The sequence below is a fragment of the Camelus dromedarius genome, chromosome 15 (assembly GCF_036321535.1).
Source record: "Camelus dromedarius isolate mCamDro1 chromosome 15, mCamDro1.pat, whole genome shotgun sequence".
In the NCBI taxonomy this organism is placed as follows: domain Eukaryota; kingdom Metazoa; phylum Chordata; class Mammalia; order Artiodactyla; family Camelidae; genus Camelus; species Camelus dromedarius.
The window spans coordinates 39,921,034-39,948,481 of NC_087450.1; the positions used below are offsets into that span (position 1 = coordinate 39,921,034).

At 34.9% G+C, this 27,448-nt stretch overlaps 1 long non-coding RNA gene across 1 annotated transcript in view; it reads right to left on the minus strand.

Annotated features, from left to right (window-relative positions):
• The window catches only part of LOC135322977 (uncharacterized), a 337,647-nt gene extending 331,049 nt beyond the window's left edge, over nucleotides 1-6,598 (minus strand). The window contains exon 1 of the long non-coding RNA XR_010384038.1: nucleotides 6,470-6,598. This is a non-coding gene — a long non-coding RNA (uncharacterized LOC135322977). The remainder of the gene's footprint in view (nucleotides 1-6,469) is intronic.
• Between the last annotated feature and the right edge of the window lie 20,850 nt (nucleotides 6,599-27,448).

Sequence of the window (27,448 nt, forward strand, 5' to 3'; positions counted from 1 at the left end):
CCATATTGATGTATGTTCATAATGATGACTCTATTAATATATTTTGTGAAAAAATGTTTAGGTTTTGTTATTTCTTGAGAAGGCCTGTTATAAGCATCTATCAAGTTGGATATGTGTTGCACAGGAAAATAAGACTTCCTCGAAAGATAAAGTATCAATAGAATCTTGTGAAGTAAAATAAAATTGATAAAAGGAATCTGAAAAAGATTCTTATATAAAAGTTTTTTTTCCCTAAAACTTTAAAAGTGAGCCACAATATCTTGCAATATGTTAACAGAAACCTTCAGATTTAGTCTCATATGGAAGTTGTTTAGCCATTAGTCAATTAATATTGAGGCTGCAGTTGGTCATTTGTGTTTATGTGGTAAATAAAGGAATCACAAAGTTCTTGTCATTTAAACCACTGGAGTTAACCAGGAAAGGAACTGATGCATTAAATCTCATTCTGACTTATATTTAAAGCAAATGTGTGTTGATTGTAGGGATGGTATACCTCCTACTCTATGAAATCTCTTTTGAAGAGAGAGATGTCTCAAAAATTATATGTTGTGCTATCCAGGACATTACAAAAATTCCTTAACTACTAAATTAAAGGTTCTTTCTACTGCAGTGACTAAGTTACATGAGAAGACACAGTTTGTACATAGCCACTTCAATAATTTTTCTAAAATAAATTGGTAAACAGCCAACTTAACTTTTTTTCAATAGAAGTGAAGTAGATTTCCCAGGTGTCTGGTTACCTACTCCTAGTTTTGAAATGTCTTGTAAAAATCTTTTTTTTTTTTTTTAACAAACAAGACAGTGACATTGTTGATACATTTAAAAAGACAAGGTTTATCCATTGCCTGGCTTATGACAGAGGTATTCTAAATTTGCATTGTAAATCTTATGCAAGGAAACTGGGAGCTACAATAACAGCCAGAGGCACCTTATGGGTCTTAACATAGAAAACTTTAATTTGAATAAAGTGGCTTAATCTTTTTGATTGATTTTATTTTTTGAAAACATCTTTTGTTGAGAAATATGCTTCTCTATCATAGTGGAGATATGACAATAAATGCATTCTTTTTAATCTATATTTTATCACTAATAGTTATTTAATAAGAAACTCTCCCTTAATAGATGAAAGATGAGACAATGGTCAAGCTAAAATAGAGTTAGGAAAAGTAAAATTTTGGAACTTATCTCATGCTCAACTAGCAGTTTCAACAAGTGGTATAAACAGTGCTAGAGACCCTTGTGCATCAAAAAATTAGGTATCATTTATTATTGCACATAAATAAAAAGGCCCAGAAACAACTTAGATTTGAGTTATAGCTTGCTGTGGGCTACTTTTAAAAATAATTAGCCTCATTAATAAAATCTACAGTAGAAGTTTACTGAGCAAGCAGATATTTTAAAAGTATAAAGTTTATTTATTTAATATTTTGAAATGAAAATAAAATATTTTCCTCTTCTATCCTATAGTTATGTTATATATGAATTATATAAAGATTTATGTCAGTAATTCTTGAGAATTAAAGAATTTTAATTTGCCATATCATTAAGAACTGTTATTTTAAAAACTAAACAATTTAAAACTGGAATTGAATCTCATAAAAGCTTCTTTATGTAAAAGAGGTATGACACATCTGCAAAGGGAAAAGGGATATTTTGCCTGAAGTATGTCGATGGATATTATTTTGCATGTATTTATTTTTGTGGGGCTTGACTCTCAGAATATCACTATTTATTCTGCCATTTATCACAATCAATAAAGCATCCAAGTGACCACAACCTTATAACGATGAGGTGGATTCTTAGAAATCACAAAATGAGCTAATTTTACTAAAAGGCAAAATAACACAACAGCAAGTAGCAAAATTGTTAGAATTTTTAAAAGAAAAAGTATGAGTATTTCATGATGGTAGTGGTCTACAAGATATTACTCAGATAACGCTAAGGCATGTCCTGTTAGCAATCATCAGTGATACTGCTGAGTTGATACATGAGCCTACTTTAAACTGCTGTGCAACTTGCCAAGTCACTGAGACTACTAGGGATTAGAGCATTACGGACAGTTAGGGTCAAACTCTGAAACTTTCATTTTTACCATTTGTGCAAAACTCTTTCTCTACCAAAGCAGTCACCATCACTGCAAAACTGACTGATTGGATTTACACCTCCTCTTTCTTCCCTGCCCACCTTTTTGGTGACAGTGCTAATGGACTGTCAAATGGCTAGAAAAGAACAGTCAAAACTTGGCAGCGGGAATATGAAGAAGTAAGGGGCACTAAGGTAAGTCTATTAAGTTATGTGTCTTTTAAATTAATAAAGAAGTGAATGTAACAAACTTTTGGTTAATTTGAGACATCCTCAATTTTTATCACCTGGATAGTTTCCGGCACACACACACACAAAAAATCAGCGTAACAGAAGTAATTCTGTTGGCAATTTAACTGTCTAAATATAACCTATTAATCTTAGCAGTTACCTGAAGAGAGTGTTACAGGGGAAAGTCATTGATTGGTTCCAGAAATCTTCATTAAAGAATTGACAACATACTGTAAGTTCTGGTGTCAAAAGTAGAATTTCTTCTAAACACTAAAAGTAGAATTTTTACTAAATATTCTTTAGTAGAGCTTTGTAGGCAGATGCCAAGTCTACATTTGATTTCTGTAACTAGAAAAATGGCATGGAAAAATACTGCTACCAGTTGTCTTGATAAAATATCACTGATATTTGACAAAACACAGACTTATCCAAAAGGAAAATTAAAATGACATGTTAGAAATTAAAGTTTAATTGTACATTCAAAAAGCTTACAACAGGGTATGCTGATAAAGAGTATTCACAACAATATTCCAAATAGCCATCAACAAAGGTGTATGGAACTAATTTGATCAGAACAAGTAAGTTCCACTAGTGCGGGCTGATACTGGCACACACGGATATTGAGTTTGGGGTTGCTGAAAGTTGACTGGCATAGGGACACTGAAATACGTAATATATGAGAACTGAAGAATGTTTAACTTACAGATTTTAAGAATAACATCAATTTAATAATTGATTAATATTACTTATTATTATTAACACTATTTAATCAGATAGAATTCATCTGAGTGCAGGGTTGACCATGTGATTATTTAAAAAAAGTGAGTCATAATTTTTTCTGGGAAACTGATACTCCAAAATTATTCAGGAATCTCAAATGACTTTTAAATATTTAGATCTTACTGTTTCCACATCTGGTATTTCTTTTGGGAGGTTACTTCTTGTCTTGATCTTTCCATTACCTACTTAACTGACAGTTTACTGCTTACCCCCATTTTGATACCTTAATCTTTTGAAATTTAACTTACTCAATTCTTCCTCTTGTCTGGCCCCAATAGCTGCCACTGACATTATCTTGCCCAGTGTTATCGTCCTCATAATTGTTTCCATCATTCCACTTGGCAGTTCTGCTACTCAGCCTGGTATGAGTATTTATAATTCATGGCTATGTGGTTATCTATGACTCTAGCCACCTATATGTAGTATATTTGTATTCTATCTTCAGTTAAAAGTTGTCAATAGCCACTGGTTCTTAAAAGTCAGTGTAGTAAAGGAAAAAAAAAAAAAAAAAGAAAAATCCCTGTCTTGTTCAGCTAGCCTTCTTGCTCATATCAATTTGCTGCATGTTGGGCAAAGTTCTCCAAGTTTGGTACCATATGAGAAGATGAACATTAGAGATGCCACAAGGTTCTCAGTGACTAAATCTATCTAAGGTAAGTTTGGCAGAGTTCAGGGAAAATAGAAATAATTGAGTGGCAGTTTCAGTCCAGCAAGGCAGGTGTGGGAGAGAGAAGCAACTCAGAATGGACTTGGCCATTATACAAAACCAGACATAGCTAGAAAGGGTGTGGTCACAGAAAGGCTCCTAGGTTAAGCAAAACTTAACTCCTTAGCAAAAGAATCATCAAGCTTCAGATCCAGAAGGAAGATTCAAGAAGCAATGTTAGTGGCGCCAGTGATACACCCAAGATAGTTGTACTGAAAATGCTCTTGCCCAACTAGAGAAAATTCTACTCTCTTATCACCCACAAGATGTATACACAAAATTCTACTCTCTTATCATCAACAAAGTGTATACATAAAAGAGGATCTCGGGTTAGCTTGGTGTTTGGAGGGCTCCACTGTCCCATGGTCGTGCTGGGTCATATTATCCTGATTTAACCAAAAAATATTCCCCACTTATAAAGGACATCACATTCAGTGAACTAGTTAGGATATGAATTGAGAATGTAAGGCCACTTACTGGTTATTTTTCCCATTCTGTTTCTAGAGTACTCAAGCAAACTTTTAATTACAATCTTATTCACACAAACATGACAACACTGGGAAAAATGAGGTATCACTTATTTAGTAATTTTGAGTGGCTAACCCTAAAGACTAGTGGTAGACATTTTACTGTTATCTTTTACATCTGGTAAAACTACATTTACATGGAGAAAAAAGTATGTTCCCCTTTATCTTGGACTTATGATGGGGCAAAAAATTTTGGGGATTCAAAACTTTATCATGAGCAGTGTATAGGGGAACAAAATTTTCCACCTCAAAATATCTCTTTGACACGTGGATTATTTTGAGCTGAAAATAATCAAGGCCCAAGAGACTCAGAAAGAAATCTTCCTCAGAAGGGTACAGGAAATTTTTTTCTTCCCCAATAACAGTAACAATTGTTCCTGCATAGATTTCGTCTTATTGTTTTAGTCACTATAGAACAACTGGCTTTGAATTTGCTTTAAATAAAATTATATTTTAAAATATACTTCAGTAATATAAAAAGGTCCTTTTCTGCTACTATGACCCAGTAATGCTGTGGGCAGAAGATTACTGATTAGACACTCTTTACCACATGCTCACTCATTAACTTAAACACTTTATTTTTTATTTTACCAACACTACTACACAGCTGGAAGTGAAATGTTAAAGTATTACATCACACCGAGTATAAAGAATATCCACATGGTATTTCAAAGTCTATTTTAAAAGAATATGAGAGCAGCTCTTTTGCCCCTTTCCTGTTTGCCCATTTCTGCTCCCCTCTAACCTTAAAAGAACCCAATTATATGAATCAGATCCCTAGACAATGTAACCTAAACTCCTGACTTTTAAGCTCTCCTGAATGCACACAATGCTTTGCCTAACCTGTTGATTCTCTTTCTAGATTAAAAGAAGAATGAAGAATTAGGTAGTTAAGAATGACAAGCTCTCCACTCCTAACACCCTCAAAGCAACCCCACAGGCGGATCACCTGGGCAAGATAACACCTGAAGGAGGAGTCAGCCATTCTGCACACAATGAGGAATGGTGCAGAATCCAGCCTCCTGCCTTTATGATTCACTGAGAGTCTTCCCCCTTTTTTCCCCTTTGAAAACTCTCCTGGCTGAGCAGAATCTTCAGAGTTGGTCTCCAGACATAAGCCCACCTTCTCCTCAGACTGCTGGCTTTCTGATTAAAGCCACTCTCCTTTCTACCAATATTTGCCTCTTGACCATTGGCTTTTGAGCAGCAAGCAGCTAAACCTGAGTTTGGTAACATGTACACTTTTGCCTCTATCAAGCAGCATTGTAGCCAAATATTAATAAAGCAGTCTGCAGATTGGACATTTTCCTTCTGTTCAGATTCAGATGTTTCAAAGGTTAACAGCTTGGTTAAATCTACCATCCCAAGAAAGTCCTTACTAAGTTTGATGAATTGCTTGGAACTCAGGTTGCTTACTTATGAGAATACAAATCTCTGTAGAACAGAAATTAAATGTTGAGAGCATCTTTCCAAAATGAGACTTTCAGAAAAACTTATCATTGAAAACAGGGGGTATATATAGAAATAATTAAGCACTTTGAATTCAGTATTATGAAAATTTCAGAGATCTGTTCTTATAAACACCTAGCATGATCTACGTTGGTATGTGAATTTAAGTGTAAAAATGTAACTGATTTCTTAGACTCTTAAAGTTGGAGAAGCATCGAGCTCAAGTTCAATTTCTCTCTTGATTCAAAAATTTCTCCTGCCTCTTTGGAAGAGAGGTATTTGACCTCTTCTTGACCACCACTAGAGCTCTTTACTTTAGGACATTTCTAACTGATTTAAAATTTTTCCCCACATTGCTCCGAAACCCACCCTCTCTATACCTGCCCATGGTAGTAATACAGCACTAGTGTTTTCTGTCTTCCATAAGACAACAAAGAAAGGCAACTCTCTTATTGTTCATAAAGTCATTTCACATATTCTATATGTTATAGAGTCTTCCTCTAGTGATCACATACTAGTTGATTAGTGTCCTTCTGCACATTCTATGTTATATTTTTAGCCCAGAGTAATCTTATGATGAACAAAACCAGTTTTTCATTTGAACTGTTACCAAGGCAAGTCTTCATTTTCATTTGAGAAATTGTTATTTAAATGTAAATATTTATATCTGTTAAATTTCATTGTCATCGCCTACCTTATCCATGGTCTCTGCTGAGCTGACTCTGGATCATGCGATCCCAGTCTCTGATCACAGCTGATTGGACTGAGGGTGGTTCCACACCTATCATTTCAAGACCAGTCATTTTATTGACTATTCAGAGATACATCTCTTTGGTGACCTATATTAATAAAGATGGGAAGAGCTGATTAGGCCAGTCATGCCAGGAATTAAAACAAAGACAGTATATCTCATAGTGTGATATATGCATATATCTATATCTATCTCAGCATACAAAACTACTTTACATGGCATATACATGATTTAAACAACCGATGTTAAATATGTTTGCTTCTCTACCTGTTAGTAAAAACTAGCACATCAAACCCACTATTTTATGGTCAATGATTGCTTAGAGAAGGTTTAGAAAAAGATCAATTTAAAGTTGGTTAAAAGGAAAAATACCATGTAAATAAAAGAGCCCAATAAAGACAAATGATCAGAACATATTTTGAACATATTTTCAGGATAATTCTTCCAAGATCAGTTTTTATTATAAAATATATCTAGATATTCTTCCTAGGAATGTACACATTCAAGTTTTATAATCACATATTCCAATCTCCTTTAGGTCACTGATAAACTAGGGAATGAGATTCCTAGATAAAAAGAAAGGAAGCTACCAGTTACTGGTGCCTATTTTCTGTCAAATAAAGTCCCACTTCCTACAGATCAGCTGGCAAAGCCTTCCCAATTTACCAGGGCAGACTTCCTAATTATGTATCTGTGCTCTCAAAGTTGTTTGTTTTCAGCTTCCCTTTTTGGAGTTTTAGAATCACGTCTGTATTATTGACTTTCCAGGAGTATATGAATATATGTACATAGTATCTGAGGCGTATTGCTATTATTTTTTATTCAAACTATTGTAGTTGAAACTCTGTTATCACTACACAATTTATTTTTCATACAATGTTAATAGGTAAAGATAGAAATATCAAAAGACTTGCAAAGGTGACCTCTCTATGATGATGAAATAGGGAGCAAAGTAAAGAGATAAGTCTTAGGGAAAGGCAGACATGGAGTTGAAGTCCTGCTCTTCTACTTAGTAGCTAAATGAACTGAAGCAAATCATTCATCATTCCTGAGTCTCAACTTTCTTGTCTGTTAAATGGGAACCTGCATGTAGAGTGCCAAGGATGAAGGAAATCCATCCAGTAACTACCATCAACAACACTGTATTATTCTTATTTCTTAATTCAGAAAAAAATCTGATAAAGCTTTTGAGAATAAACTTTCATATGCCTCTAAAAAACTCTTTACCAGCATTTCTTAAGTAAACAAAAACAATGAATCAGGGAAATTCACTTTATGAGGAAACTTATGAATGCTCCAAAAGTTATAAATAATTACAGAGAACACATTTCAATTTTCTATGTTATAGTGTTCTTTTGGATTCTTGTTAGTTTATTGATATTAGGGTTCTTATTTCTATTTTATCTGGAAAAATAGTATTTTTTTCATCTGAAGCTCTTTTTTTTAATAGTCAATATTCTGGTAAATATTTATTAAAATTAAAATGAGATTAATTAAAATTTTTTAATTCTAATTGATAGATGTTAGATAATTTTAAATATTTTAAATCTAATTGACAGAAGTTCATAGTTAGAGTCCTTACATGAGACTAAAAAGTACAAGACATTTAAGGTAATCTTTCTGAATGTAATATAAAATTAAACTAGTTTTATATCTCTCAAATTAAGTCCAACTCTCCTCATGCCATTTAGTCTAACATATCTGAATAGAAATCAGTTGGCTTTTAATTTTAATAATTTTTCACCACTAGTATTTACCTATATGTAATTTCAGAAATTTAAAGTCAATGAAATCATTTATATGCAAATGCAGTTAGAGAGGGAAAATATGCAGCAACGGAATTTTAATTTGTGTTTCCTGTAGGCTAATGCACAAGGAGGATTTGAGAAGAGAATAGTAGAGAGTAAAATATGGTATTTTTAAATATACAAGCAAAAGTATATTTTTTAAATATACAAGAAGATTTGATAAGAGAATGATAAAGAGTAAAACATGAATTTTTAAATATACAAGCAAAACTGGAATTTTTTTAGTTTTCCTTCTAATTAGATATTGTCACTATGGTAGACAAGTTAAGTTTAGAGTGTATCCCTCTACAGAGTAGGAGTATGAAATAAATGTGCAATTTCGGAGGAGTATAATATAATTAGAAAATTCTTGGTGAACTGCTGACATCAGGAAAGACACTAAAAACCCAATCATGGACCTTTTAAAAGATCAAATTGCATTAAATGGAAACTGAGAAAATCAGTGAACTCAGTCACAAAGGTAAAATAAGAAGACTGAAGCGGTCAATACTCTGCAGCCCAAAGTGCTCAGCCATCTATGATTTGTTTTAGAAGCAGTGACCCTGGTGGCAGGAAATTGAAAGAAAGTTACTCTTGCATATATTGTTCTTTACTAAATGTTAATTAACAAGTAATGGTAGCTGCACAATCAGAAGCCATGCTTGAGGATGGATGACTACTCAGGCAATGCAGGTGGATTACGCTATTACTGAACATTAAAAATCCAATCACTTTTGTCCATAGCACTTATCACTTCTAACATACTGTATACTTTACATATTTAATTTGTCTGTAGAACACATTTCCTCATCAAAGTTAAAGCTCTTTAATGACACAAATATCTAGAAGAGATCCTGGGACAAAGTAAGTGCTCAATGTTAGATAAATAAATGAGGAAGAGAATGAATGAATGAAAGTAATAATTTATTTCTGAATCATACCTCTTAACATAAAAAAGACAAAGACTGCTAACTTCAATTAAAGTTTCCAAGGTCAATCAAACATGGACTCTTTCTTCAAAACGTTTATGGTCCAGTAGAAGAAATGAATCATTTTTATAAGTAAATTTAACATAGTGTGGAGCATGCTGAGTACTTAAATGCCAAGAAGTCAGTAAGAAAGAAAAAACAGACTTCATTAAGCTTATGAAATTAGAGAAGCTTCATGGAAGATATGGCAATTTAAGTGGTTTCAAAAGACAGAGAGGAGAGAGTTCCCAAGATAGAGGAGTAGAAAAACCCTGAGTTCACTTCCTCCCACGGGCACATCAAAATTACAACTATTTACAGAAAAATTATTGATGAAAAAGGCCAGAACCTATCAGAAAAGATCTTCTACAACTAAAGATATAATGAAGGAACCACAACAAGATGAGCAGGATGGGTGGAGTCACACCCTGGGTGGTGCCCACAAATGGAAGAATAATTACAACTGCAGAGCTTCTCATCAGCCTAGGTGTCCTGTCCTGAGAAGACGAGTCCCTAAACATTTGGCTTTAAAGGCCAGCAGGTCTAATTGGAAAGACTCAAAGGGCTGTGAGAATCAGAGATTCCACTCTTAGAAGGGATACACAAAATCTTACACTCCCTGGGGCCCAGGGTAGAAGCAGCAATTTGAAAGAAACAGATCTATCTGCTGCATTCAGAGTGTCTCCTGGAGAGGCAGGAAGAAACTGGAGCTCACCCTGGGGACATAGACACTGGCAGCAAACATTTTTAGGAGCTTGTTCTACCACATGGACACTGGTGCTGGTAAATGCCACTTTGGAACCCCTACCTCTAGTTTATTCGTCCCAGAACCCAGCACCACTCCCACCCACCAGCCTATAGGCACCAGTACAGGGACCCTTCAGGCCAAGCAACAAACTGGACAGGGACACAGCCCCACCCACCAACAGACAGGCTGCCTTAAGACCTCCTGAGCCCACAATGGCTTCTGTACATGGCTCTACACACCAGAGGTCAGAGGACCCAACCACACACATCAGTGTGCAGGCACGAGAACCAAGATCCTCGGAGCCCTCCAGCAAGAGGGAACCAGCTTCATTTATCAGTGGGCAAAGACCAGATCCAGAATCACCTGGATACTAGCCCTACATACCAGCTAGCCTTCTCTAGCCTTAGGACCAGCCTCATACACCAGTGGGTGGACACCAACCCCAGGACAACCACAGCCCCACAGCCTGCGATGGTGGGACCCGGCTCCCGAAACCAATAGACCAGCACCAACCATGGGACACCCTGGACCCTGCAGCCAGCTGTGTCAGCAATCTCTTCCATCTACCAGTAGTCCAATACCAACTCTGGGAACCCTGGGCCCTGCAGCCAGACCTCAGGGTATAGCTCTGACCACCAAAGGCTGTATCAGCCACAGTATATCACCCACTGGTGGGCTAGGACAACCCCTGATACCTCCTGGAACCTAACTCCACCCACCAGTGAGCCAGCAGGGCCCACAGGGTACCAAAGCCAGCTGCCTTATGACCTGGACCCATGAACCAGTGGCTGGCAGCTTCCACACAAGGCAAGGCCTGGAAATCAACTGGCCATGGGCCAGCCACACATATCAGACCACACACAGTAGTCAGCCTGCCACAACAGAAGGACTCACACAGCATACATAGGAGGCATCCATAGAGCTTATAGCTCTTGTGGCTAGAGGGGTGTGAGGTACTGGGATACATAGGGTATCTCCAGCAAAAGGCCACTTCCTCAAGGTCAGAAAACATACCAACCTACCAGATACACTGAAATAAAAACAGCAAATTAGAAAAAAATGAGGCAACAGAAGACCATGTTACAAATAAAGGAACAAGATAAAACCCCAGAAGAACTAAGAGAAGTGGAGATCGGCATTCTATCCCAGAAAGAGTTCATGGTAATAATCATAAAGATTATCAAGAACTCAGAATGGATGAATGGATGCACAGAGCAAGAAGTTAGAAGTTTTTAACAAAGAGTTGGAAATTTAAAGAAGAACCCAACAGAACGAAAATTTAAAAATACATTAGAAGGAATCAACAGTAGACTAAATGATACAAAGGAACAGATCATCAAGCTAGAATACAGAGGTAGTGGAAATCTTTGAAGCTAAACAGAAAAAAAGAAAAAAGAAATGAGGAGAGTTTAAGAAATCTCTAAGACAATATCAAGCATACTAATGTTCTCATTATAGGGATCCAAGGAGAAGGGAGAGAGAAAGGGGCAGAGAACACTCTTGAAGACATCATAGCCGAAAATTTCCCTTACCTCAGAAAGGAAACAGACATCCAAGTCCAGACATCCAAGAACAGAGAGTCCCAAACAGGATCAACCCAAAGAGGACAACGGCAAGACACACTGTAATTAACATTACAAAAGTTAAAGACGAAGAGAGAATAATTTTAAAAGTACCAAGGGAAAAGTAGTAACTTATGGGCAAAGGAACTCCCATAAAGCTATCAGCTGACTTTTCAGCAAAAATTCTGCAGGCAAGAAGGGAGTGGCATGATATCCTTAAAGTGATGAGAGGGAAAAGTACACAACCAAGAACACCCTATCCAATAAGGCTTTCATTCAGATTTGCTGGAGACAGCAAAAGTTTAACAGACAAGCAAAAGCTAAAAGAATTCACTACCACCAAGTCAGCTTCCAAGAAATGTTAAAGGGACTTCTCTAAGTGAAAAAGAAAAGGTCAAAACTAAAAACACGAGTATTACAGAAGGAAAAATCACACTGGTAAAGGCAAATATACAGTAAAGTTATTAGTAAACCCACCACGTAAAAAGCTAGTAGGAAGGTTAAAAGACAAAAGTAGTAAAAATCACCTGTATCTACAATAAGCAGTTATGGGATACACAAAACAATTAGATGTAAAATATGATATCAAAAACAGTAATCATGAGGGAAGGAGAGTACAAACACAGAGTATTTAAAAGGTATCTGAAATTAAGAGATTAGTAACTTAAAACACTCATATATATATATATATGTGTGTATATATATATATATATGAATGATATATGTGTAGCAGTCTAAAACCTCAAGGTAATCACAAACTTAAAATCTATAGTAGATAGATATACATAATAGATATACAGACAAAAAAGAAAAAAGAATCCAAACATAATGCTAAAGAGAGTCATCAAATTACAAGAGAAGAAAGGAAGAAAGGGGAAAAAAGACATACAAAAACAAATCAAAAACAATTTTAACAAAATGGGAATAAGAATATATATATCAATAATTACCATTAAGTGTAAACAGACTAAATACCCTGACCAAAAGTCACAGACTGGCTGAATGGATAAAAAAAAAAAAAAAAGATCTATATATATATGCTGCCTACAAGAGACTCACTTCAGATCTAGAGATACACACAGATGATAAGTGGGGGATAGAAAAAGGTATTCCATGCAAATGGAAATCAAAAAAAAGCTGGAGTAGCAATAAGCAATACTTGTAACAGACAAAACAGACTAAACTAAAAACTTTTACAAGAGACAAAGAAGGATACTACATAAGGACAAACAGATCAATCCAAAAAGAAGATATAACAATTGTAACTATACATGTATGCACCTGACATTGGAGCACCTCAATACATAAGAAAACCATTAGCAAACATAAAAAAAGAAATTGACAGTAACACAAAAATAGTAGGGGGCTTTAACACCACACTCACATCAAGGGACAAATCATCCAGACAGAAAATCAGTAAGGAAACACAGGCCTTAAATTTTACATTATACAAGATGGAGTTAATTGATATTTATAGAGCATTCCATTCAAAATACTTACTCTTTTCAAGTGACATGGAACATTCTCCAGGATATATCACATGCTAGGCCCAAAACAAGCTCTGGTAAATTTAAGAAAATTGAAATCATATCATGCATCTTTTCTGACCACAAAGTTATGAGACTAGATATCAACCACAAGAAAAATCTGCAAAAAACACAAACACATAGAGGCTACACAATATGCTACTAAACAACCAATGGGTCACTGCAGAAATCAAAAAAGAAATTAAAGAAAAAAACAGAGAGACAAATAAAAACAAAAACACAAGGATCCAAACTTATAGAATGCAACAAAAACAATTCTAAGAGAAAAGTTTACAGCAATAGAAGCTTACCTCAGGAAACAAGAAAAAAAATACAAAAACAACCTAAACTTACACCTAAAGGAACTATAAAAAGAAGAACAAACAAAATCCAAAGTTAGGAGAAGGAAAAAAAATATAAAGATTGGAGCAGAAATAAATGAAAGAAATTAAAAAAAAACAATAGATAAGATCAATGAAACTGATCTAAGAGCTGTTTCTTTGAAAAGATAAACAAAACTGATAAACCATTAGTCAGACTCATCAGAAAAAAAAGACAAGATGGCCCAAATCAATAAAACCAGAAATGAAAAATGAGAAGTTACAACCCATCATAGAAATACAAAGGAAAGTAAGAGATTAGTGTGAACAGCTAGATGCCAATAAAATGGACAACCTAGAAGAAATGGACAAATTCCTAAAATAGATTGAATCAGGAAGAAATAGAAACTATGAAAAGGCCATTTCCCAGTAATAAAACTGAATCAGTAATTAAAAAAAAAAAAAACTCACAATAAACAAAGGTCTGGGACCAGATGGCTTCCCAGGTGAATTTTACTAAACATTTAGGGAAGAATTAATACCTATCTTTCTCAAAGTATTCTAAAAAATTGCAGAGGAAGTAACGTTTCTGAGCTCATTCTATGAGGCCAAAATCACCCTGATACCAAAAGCAAAGTTATCATAAGAAAAGAAAATTACATGTCAAAATTATTGATAAATATAGATGCAAAAAATCCAAAATATTAGCAAACTGAAACCAACAATACATTCAAAAGATCATACATGATGATCAACTGGGATTTACCCTAGGGATGTAAGAATGATTCAATACTCACAAATCAATGTAATACACAGCATTAACAAATTAAACAATAAAAACAACATGATTTCATCTCAATAGATGCAGAAAAAGCTTCTGACAAAATCAATGTCCATTTATGATAAAAAAAAATTCTCCAGAAAGTGAATGTAGAGATGAGATCAGACGCGTTCAGGGTGGTATGGCAGTAGACCAGAAAGTGAATGTACAGAGAACACAATATAATAAAAGCCATATATGATAGGCCCAGCTAACATACTCAATAGTGGAAAGCTGAAAGCATTTCCTCTGAGATCAGAAAAAAGATATTCACCACTTTTATTCAACATAATACTGAAAGCCCCGGCCACAGCAATCAGACAAAAAAAGAGAAATGAAAATAATCCAAACTGAAAAGGAAAAAGTAAAACTGTCTCAGATGACATAATACTATACACAGAAAATCTTAATGACGCCACCAAAAAACTACTAGAGCTCATCAATGAATTCAGTAAATTTGCAGGATACAAAATTAATAGACAGATATCTGTTGGCATTTTTATACACTAACAATGAACTATCAGAAAGAAAAATTAAGGAAACAATCTCATTCACAATTACATCAAGAAGAATAAAATACTTAGGATAAAAGTATTCCTACATAAGGAGGTAGAAGACCTGCACTTGGAAAACTATAAGACATTGATAAAAGAAACTGAAGAGGACACAAACAGATGGAAGGATATAATGTGTTCATGGACTAGAAGAATTAATATTATTAAAATTACCATACTACTCAAGGCAATCTACAGATTCAAGGCAATCACTATCAAAATACCAATGGTATTTTTCACAGAACTAGAGCAAATAACTTTAAAATTTTTATGAAAGCACAAAATACTCTGAATTGGCAAAACAATCTTGAGAAAGAAGAATAGAGCTGGAAGTATCATGCTCCCTGACTTCAGATACTACTACAAGTTACAACAATCAAAATAGTATAGTACTGGCCCCTAAACAACACATAGATCAACGGAACAGAATTGAGAACCCAGAAAGAAACCCACACTTCTTTGGTCAATTAATCTATGACACAAAAGACAAGAACATAAAATGGGGAAAAGATAGTCAGTGTCTTCAGTAAGTGGTACTGGGAAAACTAGGTGACTACATGCAGAAAATGAAATTAGAATGTTTCCTCACACTATTTACAAAGATAAACTCAAAATGGATTAAATGAAAAACCAGAAACCATAAAACTCTAGGAAAAAACATAGGCAAATACTCTTTGACATAAATCGTATTTTCTTGGATCTGTCTCCTAAGGCAAAGATATAAATGCAAAAGTAAACAAATAGGCCCTAATTAAACTTAAAAGCTTTTGTGCAGCAAAAGAAACCATGAACATAATGAAAAGACAACCTACTGAATGGGAGAAAATGTTTGCAAATGATATGACTAATAAAGCGTTAATATCCAAAATATATAAATAGCTCACACAACTCAATATCAAAAAAAAAAAAAAAAAAAAAAACCAAACAACTGGATTAAAAAGGAGGCACAAGACATGAACAGACATTTTACCAAAGAAGACATACAGATGGCCAACAGACATATGAAGAGATGTTCAACATTGCTAATTATCATATAAATGCAAATCAAAACCACAATGAAATATTACCTGATACCTGTCAGAATATCTATAATCAAAAAGACTACATTTAACATATGTTGGCAAGTATGTGGAGAAAAGGAAACCCTCATACACTGCTGGTGGGAATGTAGTTTGGTGCAGGTATTACAGAAAACAGTATGGAGGTTCCTCAAAAAAAATAAAAATGAGTTACCCTATGATCCAGCAGTCCCACTTCTGGGCATATATCCAGAGGGAACTCTTAATTCGAAAAGATACATGCACCCAATGTTCATAGCAGCACTATATACAATAGCCAAGACATGGAAGCAACCTAAATGCCCATCGACAGATGATTGGATAAAGAAGTTGTGCTGTATTTATACAATGGAATACTACTCCACCATAAAAAGAAGAAAAACTGCCATTGCAACAGTATGAATGGACACAGAGAAGTACAAATATTGTGTGTTATCACCTATATGTAGAACTAAAAAATAAAACACACTAGCGAATATAACAAAAAGAAACAGAATCACAGATATAGAGAACAAACTAGTGGTTACCAGTGGGGAGCAGGAAAGAGAGAGGGGCAAAACAGGGGTAAGGGATCAAGAAGTACAAACGACTATGTATGAAATAAGCTACAAGGATATATTGTACAGCAGATGGACTATAACCAATATTTTATAATAACTATGAATGGAGTATAATCTATAAAAATTTTCATTCTGTTGGACCCCTGAAGTTAATATAATATTGTAAACAAATTATATCTCAATTAAAAAATAAAAGGCAGGATTTAGATACGTTCATATGAATAGGTGAAGAGAGTAGTCAAGAAGAAGACACTGTAAACAAAGGCTCAAATCTGTGTCACTAAGCACAAGTAACATTAAACTCTTCTGTTTGGCTCCAACATAACCCACATAAAAATGAACACAAGGAAAGAGAATGGAAAGAGTCAAATTATGAACATTCCCATCAAAGATGCAGCATTTTAATAAGCATTTAATAATTTAATAAAATTTAATAATAATTTTAATTGCTACTTAAATGCAATTGCTTTGATCCTTACTTAAGCCTTGGGCTTTGTCCCCCATCCTTCGTCCTAATCACCTTTGAAGTTTCACTTTTTTCTGAGAAAGATGTTGGCAATTACTAAAAAGTGGGATGTTTCCTGAGGTCTCTAGGGCAGCAAGGGATTCCCACTTTTTCCACTTCTTCTCTTTCTTAGGCACTTGTCTGCCTGATGGATCAAGAAGCCAAGCTGCAACTTTCTCAGGCTTGAAATCTTGCTATTGGAGCCTTTTGAGACAGGTGAAAAGCAGTTACACCAGAGAAATAGCTTCAGTAGGGAATTATTAACTAAGAGAAATTAGACCGAAACTAATAAATTTAAACTCTGTCTGCTTTGAATCATTCTTTCGGTGTTTTTAATTTTAATTTTTCTAGTCTCCTTTACTCTTAAAGCTGAATTTTTATTTATGTATTTTAAATATGTTATTTATATTCACTATGTTTTAATTACTTAACAAAATAATGTATTTACTTTACAATGTTTCTACTTTTTACATAAAGTTTACTTTTTTGCTCCTTACCTTTCTTATTTCTTAGTTAGAGCTGTATGTGAATCCAACTTGAAATTTTTCACTCCCCCTCATGGGTCCTCATTTCTTGTCTTCTTGTATCTCATTTAATTGTTTTTAAATCTTACTAGCCTCAAGCCTTTTTTCTTGTTTTGAATCCTCTCATAAACACTTAATGTACTTTAATGTCTTACTGTGAAACTTTGCATTTTAGTTTTCTGCCTCCCCCCACTTTTTTTACATACAAAACTTTAAACCTTTCAAACCTATACACTTTTCACTTCTAGGATAATCTTATTTTTGCTATTCTCTTCTTCTCCTTTTACCTTGTAATGATCTTTTGAAAAAAAAATTTTCATACAGGTTAACAAGAAGTTCATATATGGAATCTAAAAAATAATAGAAATGAACTTATTTATAAAACACAAACAGACTCACAGATATAGAAAGTAAATTTATGGTTACCAAAGGGGAAAGGGGGGAGGGATAAATTAGGAATATGGGATTAACAGATACACACTACTATACATAAAATAGATAAACAAGGATTTTCTGTATAGCACAGGGAACTATATTCAATATCTTGTTATAACCTATAATGGAAAAGAATCTGAAAAAGAATATATGTATGTATGTATACAACTGAACCACTTTGCTGTACAACTGAAAGTAACACAATACTGTAAATTAACTATAACAAAAAAAAGAAGTTCAAATGCAAGAATCAAACATTAATAAAAGCCAAATTATGCATAAACATGGTAAGAGGATTTCTCAGCTTTCCTACACCACATCCCTGTCCTTATCCTTCACCCGTCTGCCCATCATGTTACTACTCATCCAGCAAGGAAGGACAGTGTTCCAAAAAATGGAAAACATCAGGGAACTCATGAGTTAATTCTCCCAAGTGTTATAAGCAACCATCCTCACCTGCACCCCCTCCTCCACACACACACACTCTTACAGCACCATTAATTTCCTTGGGCTTGTTACATGTCCACAGCATCCTACCCTATCCTTACATGAGAAAAGCATGTCTTTGATACATGCTTACTGATATTGATGGCCACAGATGGCAAACCATGGCCAAATAATGCCATAAGCAAGGGTCATATAATGAGAAGGGTCATATCAATAAAAAAAAAAAAACATTTAATTGCCTTACTCAAATGATGAACCCAATGGTGCTGCAGCTCCAACAGATATCCAAAGAAGGAGATAAAGGAAGGATTCCTTATCCAAGTATCTAGCACTAATTTTTAAACTAGCTTGGTTTTAGTATATTCTGTTTCTCTTTGTCCTTACCATTAATAACAAGGAAAATCCTCTGTAAAATAAAAAATACACTAAATTTGATCAGATATGTTCCTCTCTATGAGAGTCCTTTATCTTCACAGGTGCTACTGTGTAACTCAGACTACCCCAGAGGTTAAAATGTGAGGAGAGATGACCAGTTCAATGAGCCCATTAAGACCTAACTTCTAAGGTCATTTTTGAGTAACTGAGACAACACAGAATTTTTTTCTGGAGAGATTTGATTCCTTAGAGTTGATATAACAGCAATTTAGCTAGAAGTCATTTTGATGGTTTTGATTTTATGTCATTTTGACCTACTGGATCTCCTGTTCAGTCTCTTCCGCCTGGCTGGAAAGCTTTAGTGGGAGTTTCCCTAAATTATTGCACTTTTTGCCTCAATTTCAAGATATGCTATCTCCCTTTCAATTTTCTGGCTGTAAACTTGATCAACTTGCCACCACCATCACTATTCTATTCTTATGTCTCCTTTAGTTTCTTTACCAGTAAGGTCTTACTTCAGCAGAGACAAATTGGTCCAGAAGGAATTCATAAAATCCGGAGAGAAATGCCCTAACTTAGTTCAGAAATGCCACAATGTGGGAACAAGCCCTTGTTGCAGTGAAAAGCCATTTAGTGGGACCTAAATGGCAGTTCTAGAGATTTGGTGGACCTAAAAGATTTTGATTCAGAATGACAAAGATTCCTCTCCCAGAACATAGCAGACTGCACACTTAAAAACAAGGCTCCTTGTATTCTGATACACCTGAGGGGATTTTTCTTTAATATACTGTAAGTATCTAAGGAAACTGACTTCGAACAGCTTTAGGACAATTGAGAGGGATTTCATATAGCTGCCTAGGCCTCTAAACCTTAAAATTAAATGACTGGAGAGTATCAGGAATTCACATAGACCTGACCTCAAGTCTTATAAAAGAATAGGGCATCTTTTAACCAAAATGCCTATGAAAGTTCAAAGATTAATTTAAAAGGTATCTTTCAGGAAAGAGAAATAGAGGAAGGAAGGAAGGAGAAAAAGGAAGGAGGTAAAGAAAGGACAACCTAAAACTTTTCTGAGTGTATTTTAATATGTAAGATTTTTAATATCTTCTTTATATTTTTTCCTCATTTTAATTTTCTCCATTATAGTTCCCATAAGAAGCATATGAAATTATCAGGTAATAATATGGCACTCAATGCTTATTATTACTTTGTCTTTATTTTGTTATTTTTTATCTGTTTTATCCCACTTATTCTCTCCTGTCTCTGCTCTAATTTCTTTCTAGTTTCCATTCCCCTCTTTCAAAAAGCACACATTTTCATCCTTGCTTGTGACAGAAAAAAGATGAGCACCTCTCACTAAATGATGCTAATAAAAAACAAAATGGAGAAATCAAAAATTTTTTAAATTATTAAAAAACAAACATTCCCTACATATTGCGCCTCAAAATTCTCTCCTTAGCACATGGAGGTGGGGAAGTGGTTTAACCACAGTGTCACTGACTGATGGGGTACTAGAGTCAGTTTTTAGCAAGATTCACCAGCTCCTGTTTTTTTCTGCCATGAATACTCCTGAGCATGTCTCACAGACATTGCAGCCCTGCTGTGAAGACTCATTCAGTTCCATTTCCCAAGCCTCTCTGAAGATCACTCTAATGTCCAATATGGGTCTGTGCCAGGCAGAAGGTTATTTCATGAAAATCAGCCAAGATTTCTTTTATTTCCTTTCATCACTTGACTCCCAGTTGAGCCTCTGGTGGGAAATTTTTGAGATTACCATCCAGTATCTATAGCTCAAGAAGGAAAATTGTACTCTGTAACTGGAAGTTTCATCTCAACTTTAGATTGGAAATTTAACACAGAGAGTATCTGAAAGTCAGAAGCAAAAAATTGGGATATGGGGAATCTTTGTCATTTACATACTCTAAACATACGGCAGGCTCAAGAGATGCCAACTACAGTCACTCTTAATTAAAAAATTAGATGGTAGACATACAGAAATACAAAGGCTTTCCTCTAAGCTCTTTTACATTATTGCAACCTTTCCATTTGTCTACCAAAGAAATAGTTTTTAAAAGGAGGAAGGGCAGCAAAAGCCCAGATACTGGAGAGCTCTGTTTTTCTTGATTTAATATCATATAAAAACTCTATATGAAAGATTCATATAAAGTTTGAAATCTGATAGGACAATGGTGGTTTCATCTCACTACACCAAGGTCAGTATATACAAATTTAGAACACATTAATTTTCAATCTATCATAATTTGCACATTGTTGAAATTATTCTCCTTTCATTGTTCAAACAAACTGGATTCACAAAGAAAATATATCATATATGGAGAATCTATAACCATTTTATAAAATAAACCACTTTCAGTCATTTTTAGATATACTTTCAAACATGTTAATAATAAATCCGTTAAGATATATTGATTAAAGTGGAACCTCTAACCAGCAAGCATTCTCCTAGTATGGTTTATATTGATTGTACTAATTAACACAGAATATTTCTAATAAAATACCCCTCAATTGAACAAAATTCACAGATTTATACTATTTTTCCTCCCAATTATGACTTAATAGTTTTCCTTGTAATTCATGGGGCCTTGTAACTCTATTACATAATGTCTTCCAAAAATTTTGGAAAATTACTGTCTCTGCAAGTATTTCTTTCGCCATACATCTACTTTCCTCTCTTCTTCAGTAACAAGTAAACGTATGTGAAACCTTCTTACTGTATCCTCTGGATCTTTGTTTCTTCAGCTTCATTCTGGCTGGATGGTTTCTTCTGAACTATTTTCTGATTTATGAATTCTCTCCTTATCTGTCTAATCTGTCTTTAAATCCATCTTCTATGTTCTTAACTTTGGTTACTGAATTTTTCAGTTTTAGAATTTCTAGCCAGCTCTTTTCTTTAAAATCACAATATTGAGTTAGTTTCCAAATCATTGATACCATTTTTTAAGTTCAGCTTTTATTTCCACGGGCATAGTGAACATATTATATTACTTTTTCCCCGATCTGAGCATAATATTTCTACTCTGACAATACCCATGGGTCTTTGTTATTTACTGTTTGTAGTGCTTCTTTATATTGCCTTCTCTCCCTGTGCCCCCTGTTAACTTTGTTGCCAGACATAGCATTTGAAAATAAATAATTTGAGGCCCAAGATGATGTTGTTATCTTCCAGAGAGAACTTTCATTTGCTTTTATAGGTGCCTGGATGTTCTAGTTTTCCAGGTTCACCTTCACCCAGTTTTTCTGAACCATCTAAATAACTTGACAGCGGGCTACAATCTGTTCTGAGACTGACTTCTGACTCAATATTCTTCCTAGATTTGGATCTCAGATTTAAGTCATGGAAGTTCATCCAGGGACCTCACTTTTGGCAAGCACCGAACTCCAGTTTTTGTCTCTGAAGTCCTGAAACTCGCTCAAAGACCTTCTCCGCTCCTCCTCCAGATTAGTAAACGGTCCTGGGTCAAAGAAGTGCCAAATTCCAGGCTCATCACTTTGAATTCTTTCTTCCCTTACATTTTGGTACAGTTATTCCTCACTACCTTGTTAACGATTTGATACTTAAGAAGTTTTTCTTTAGTTCACCTATATTTTTAAATTATAATCAGCGAGAGGGTTGGTTCAAATATCTCAGTCTGGCATTACCATAAACTGAAGTGTTTTTCTAATTACTCTTAACTAGGGAGTTTTTAGAACATACCAAATGATGGTACTGATATGCATATGTACTCATGTTATTAGTTTCACTGGGAATAGAGGCAGGGTAAATCCAACTGGAAATTTTTCCATCAATTCCAAATCTGTGCCATCTGCTCTCACAGCTAAATGACCAAATAACTCTGTGTAATGATTTACCTATACTCCAAAAAAGGATTTATAGGATGTTCTACCTTCAAAAGAGAGAATGAATAAAAATAAAGTTACCAGCCAGTACATTAGAAATAGAAGTAGACTGCACAGGTAATTTTAAGAAGAAAACCTTGCAAAAATTGAGGATAAGAGTAATGGTCTAACAAAACCTATATACTACAGTAAATTATAGTTTGAAGACATTTCTGGGTATGACAAAACTGCTATGATCAAGTTCAGATGATTCTCATGATTAACAGCAATATATATGTGTGTCTTTATTATATATGTGTATAAAGAATAAAGTGCGAGATGGATGAATAGAATAATAGGGAACTGACACATGGTAGTCTGGCCTCCAATTTGACACAAATAGAAAATGCACTCAGGCAACCAACTGTTCAGGACAAGCAAAGAGTAAACAGGAGGGAGATTTAGTCTCCAAACTACTGACTTCAACAAGCAGAATCAATATGCCTAAATTCTAAATATTAGGGAAATAGAGATTTCACCATAAGGAAGAGACAAATAGGAAAGTAAGTGCCAGTGTAAGTCCTAGGAAAATTAGATCAGGGAGATCTGAGAACATCTACAAACTTTAGAAAATCAAAAAATCCACATATTTTTTGAGTACCAGCTGTGTGCACATCACTGTATTCAGCAATAAAACACTGGTTACTGATATTTTTAAAAAGCCAGTCATTCATAAAATATTTATTGATGGTCTACTGTGTGCCTAGCAGCTGAGTTATAACTAGTGAGCCAAACAGATTAATATCCCTCCCTTCTAGCATTTACTTTCTTGCAAGGGGAGATAGGAAAAGTGAAATGATTGCAATAAATGGATATATTACAAGTATGTTTGAAAAAAGTCAGAGAAAGCTGGAACTAGATCTTCTTCTTGGAAAAAGTGACATTTAGATATTAGAACAAGGGCCCCCAGGAGGCAGGAAGTTAGTCATACAAGTACCTGGGAGTCTTCAGAACAGAGGCAACTGTCCCCTAACTCAAAGGCCCTAATGTGACAACCTGTCTGACATGTCAGAGAAATGGGAAGGGAGTGAGTGTGGATGGAATGGAGTATACAAAGAAAAAGGTAGTAGAATATAAGATCATAAAGTATCTAGACACCTAAACATGCAAAGCCTTGTAGGCTTTGAACCTGAATGAAATGGAGCACCACTGAGAGATATTTAAGCAGAAAAGTGACATCATCTCATTTTTTAACAAGATTACTTCATTAGTAGATTAAAATAGATTGGGAGGGGCAAGGGAAGACACAAAGACACCTGTGAGGAATCCAGGTGAGGGATGGTGGTAAAATGGAAGCAGCTGGGGAGGTTACTGGAAGAGTAATTCTGTAATGCACATAAAATTTGTTTTCTATCTCTAGGTAGGAATACAAGTATCCCCAGCCAGACATATCCATACCTACCTAAACACAAGTATCTATAGAAGCTCCCCAAATTAAGGTAGTTTGATACAATCTATGTCATGCCTAGATTCCAAAATTCAGATTTTTAACAAAAATCAATTGCTTTAGAATGATGACCACCACACATTATGAATAAATTTTCATCTAATGAATAGTTAAATTCAATTTCTTGGCAATTATAGACCTGCATTTTAAACACAAGTTTTAACTTTGATCATCAATAGCTCTTCATCCAGATTAGGTGGTGGATGCCCTGAAACTGGGGGTGCAGAGGCCAGCGTTTAAAACGTGATCAACAAACACATTCTGCTCTTTTTCACTCATTTATCTGTCTTTATATTTCTTCCCACAGACGTTGTATGGTCCTTATAAGTTTCATCTGCAGCCATGTGTACTCCAATTTTATTTCCATTTATGCTATTCTCTTTGACAATTCTATGAAAGTTTTATTCTTATGTAGCTCAATACATTCTTCCTCAAAAATTAGCCTCCCTGTGATTTTTCTGAGTCTGTGGTAAAGAGAGTAGAGTCAGGCTAAGGGAACAGGCAGAATTTCTTTTCTGTCATGTACTGTGTAATCTTGTGGTTCTTGTAAGCTCCCAGTCATTTCATCCCTGACATGAGGAGTAGCTCATAAAGTTTTTGTGAGGATTATAGAATCTGGGGCATTATTTTAAGCACTATGTAATGTGATGAATAGAGACATTTAACCAAAGTCCTTGGGACAAATAAGCCCTCAACTGGTAACCACTGTAATTTATTGTTGATGTTTTATTACTTATTAATATTTATTTATTTAATATTAATAGATACATATTAATAAGTAATAAAACATCAACTTTCCTCTTTCCACTAAAAGGAAAGCTCATCAAGGACAGAGGTTTTGTCTATTTTACTTTCTAATACATTCCTAGTGCCTAAAACAATGAGTGGCACATAATAGGTACTCAACAGTTACTGAAAAGAATTCAGGGAAGATTAAGCAATCAAGAAAAAAAAGTTACTGAATAAATGGACTTAATAGCTGAATCACTTTTATTTCTTTTAGATGCATTTATAAAATGCATATTACAGGCTTTACCATCAACTTGCCATAACTGAGTATTCTAACTTTTTTTTTGCTAATACATAAGGTAAAAATTAATAATTTATTTAATTTTTTGATTACTAATAAAGTCATTTATTATAAAAAAAACTTTCTTGAGGGATAAACCTAAGTATTAAAGAAGGTGAGGTCATGAATAAATTGAAATATGATTATATTCCAAATGGGAGAAATATCTTCACATAAAATAAAATACAATTATTTTAAATATTTCCCATCTTCTCTTTAGAGTAAAATTCTTTGGCACTCTCTCTTCTTGTCTCAATTTCAGGTGATGAACCAGTCTTGCATCTTATGGAGAACACAGATGAAATCCATGTCTCTTCTGTCATGTCTTGCACCCTCCTGCATTTACACCCATACTTCCCAACTTGCCATCTGCTTTTAAAATGGATGAAGCGTCTCTGGTCCTATCAAAGGTCAGCATATCCATTTGTGATCTAGATTTCCATCTCTTCTTCTTAACAAGGCTTTCTCTCCTAAAATTATCCCTCTTTCTTTAATTATTGGTTTCTTTCTCTCTACTCTGTCATCAACACACTAAATTGTATACAGGGGTAATATGTTAACTATAATTAATGAACCTTTAGATTTTGCCTTTTTTAGTACAAGACTTTCCTCCTAGTTGGTCTTAAGGATTCTTCAGTCTGAAGGATAAAATGAAGAGTTAAAACCCCTTACCTTCCATTTTTGTAGCCAGAGAGGACATAGAGAATTAAAATTTAAATAAAGAACATCAAGGCAGAATGAGAGGGGATGTGTACTAAAGCTTGCCTCTTGGTTCCAGAGAGAGGGAAGATGCCACATGTAAGTGTCTAGATATTTCTCTCTCTGGCTTTGGTGGAGTATAGAATGTATACGTATTGGATAATGAAGGTATCGCCAACAGCAGTGGCTGTTCTGCATTTATGACTCAAGAAAGAGACTAATTCTCTCACTACTGGCTCTCTGAACCAAACCAAAACATAATTTTACCAATTTGGGGGTAAAATGTGGTTAGTCAGAGGATAACCTAGATGTTTAAATATCTAGATGTGCCCTCAGCGTGTGGGGGCATAGATTTTATGTTGACTTCCTGGGGCCTGCCGTGCCTAATAAAATGACTTTGTAGCATTGGCTGGTCTCTTGCACTGAACCAGAGAGTAGGATACAAGGCATGACAAGGACTCTGGAAGAGACTGGATACTGAGAAAGCCAGGGAGAATCCTTAGGCTTTAATTAGACATGAGAGTGAGTAGACCATGAGTTAGGGAAGGCATGGACTTCAGCATTAAATACCTTGAATAAAAGACATCAACTCAGAGAGGAGAGAGGATCACACAGGATCTGAGTCTTTCCCTTCACCTCAAGGAATGCAAAGGCAAAATCCTCTTCCCACACACAAGAGAGAGAAGCCATGTTAGAGAGAAGCTGGGGGAGGCAAGTTGAAAACTTGATCACTTCTTCCCTAGAAATCTTTTTAAGGATCATTTAAATCAAATTGGATTAAACTTTAACCTGGGAAGAACACTTGTTTAGCTTTTTTCTCTCCTAGCCAGCAGGTGGCAGCTAATGAGAAGACAAGCACAATAGTAGACAAAGCAAAACCGTTTATTTTCTGCACATCAAAACTAGAGTGTGTTACATAGTATGATCCTATCTGGTTTTTGTTTAATAATAAATCCAATTATCTCATCAGCTACAACCCCATTTCTTTTATCTCCAAATTTGTTGAACTAATTTTTTTTCTGCTAAAGCCATTTTCCTCTGCTTCCATTCTCTCTTCAGCTCCATTCTAATTGCTCATCCCTCCTCATCATATCACTAAAATCCTTCTTGTCAAGATGACCAATGAGCTGCAAATTGCCAAGACCAATGGACATTCCTCTGCCCTCACTTTACCAATCTCTCAGCAGCATTTGGAACAGCTGACCACTTACTCTCTCTAAAATAACTTATTCTGGATTTTAATATTCCCTAATCTCTTCCACCCCATTGGATGCTACTTCTCAATTCCTTTCACTCAGTATTTATCCCAGTCATCTTTTCCACACTCTTCCCGTGCAACCTTCTCTAAGTCCACAGCATTTTTAACATACTATCTATACAGCAATGACTCCCATTTCTCCTCAGGGATTCCACTGCCATAGAGTCAACAATCACCTAGACATCTGCAAATGAACATTTATTAAGCATTTTGAAATTTAGTAAGTATCTTGACACATACTCCCCCAAATCCTTCTTACCTGTCATCTTAGGAAACAATAATACAATTTGAACAATTGTGTTAAAAACCTAGACATTATGCTTGACTGTGCTTTTTCCCCTCACATCCTATATGCAACTCATC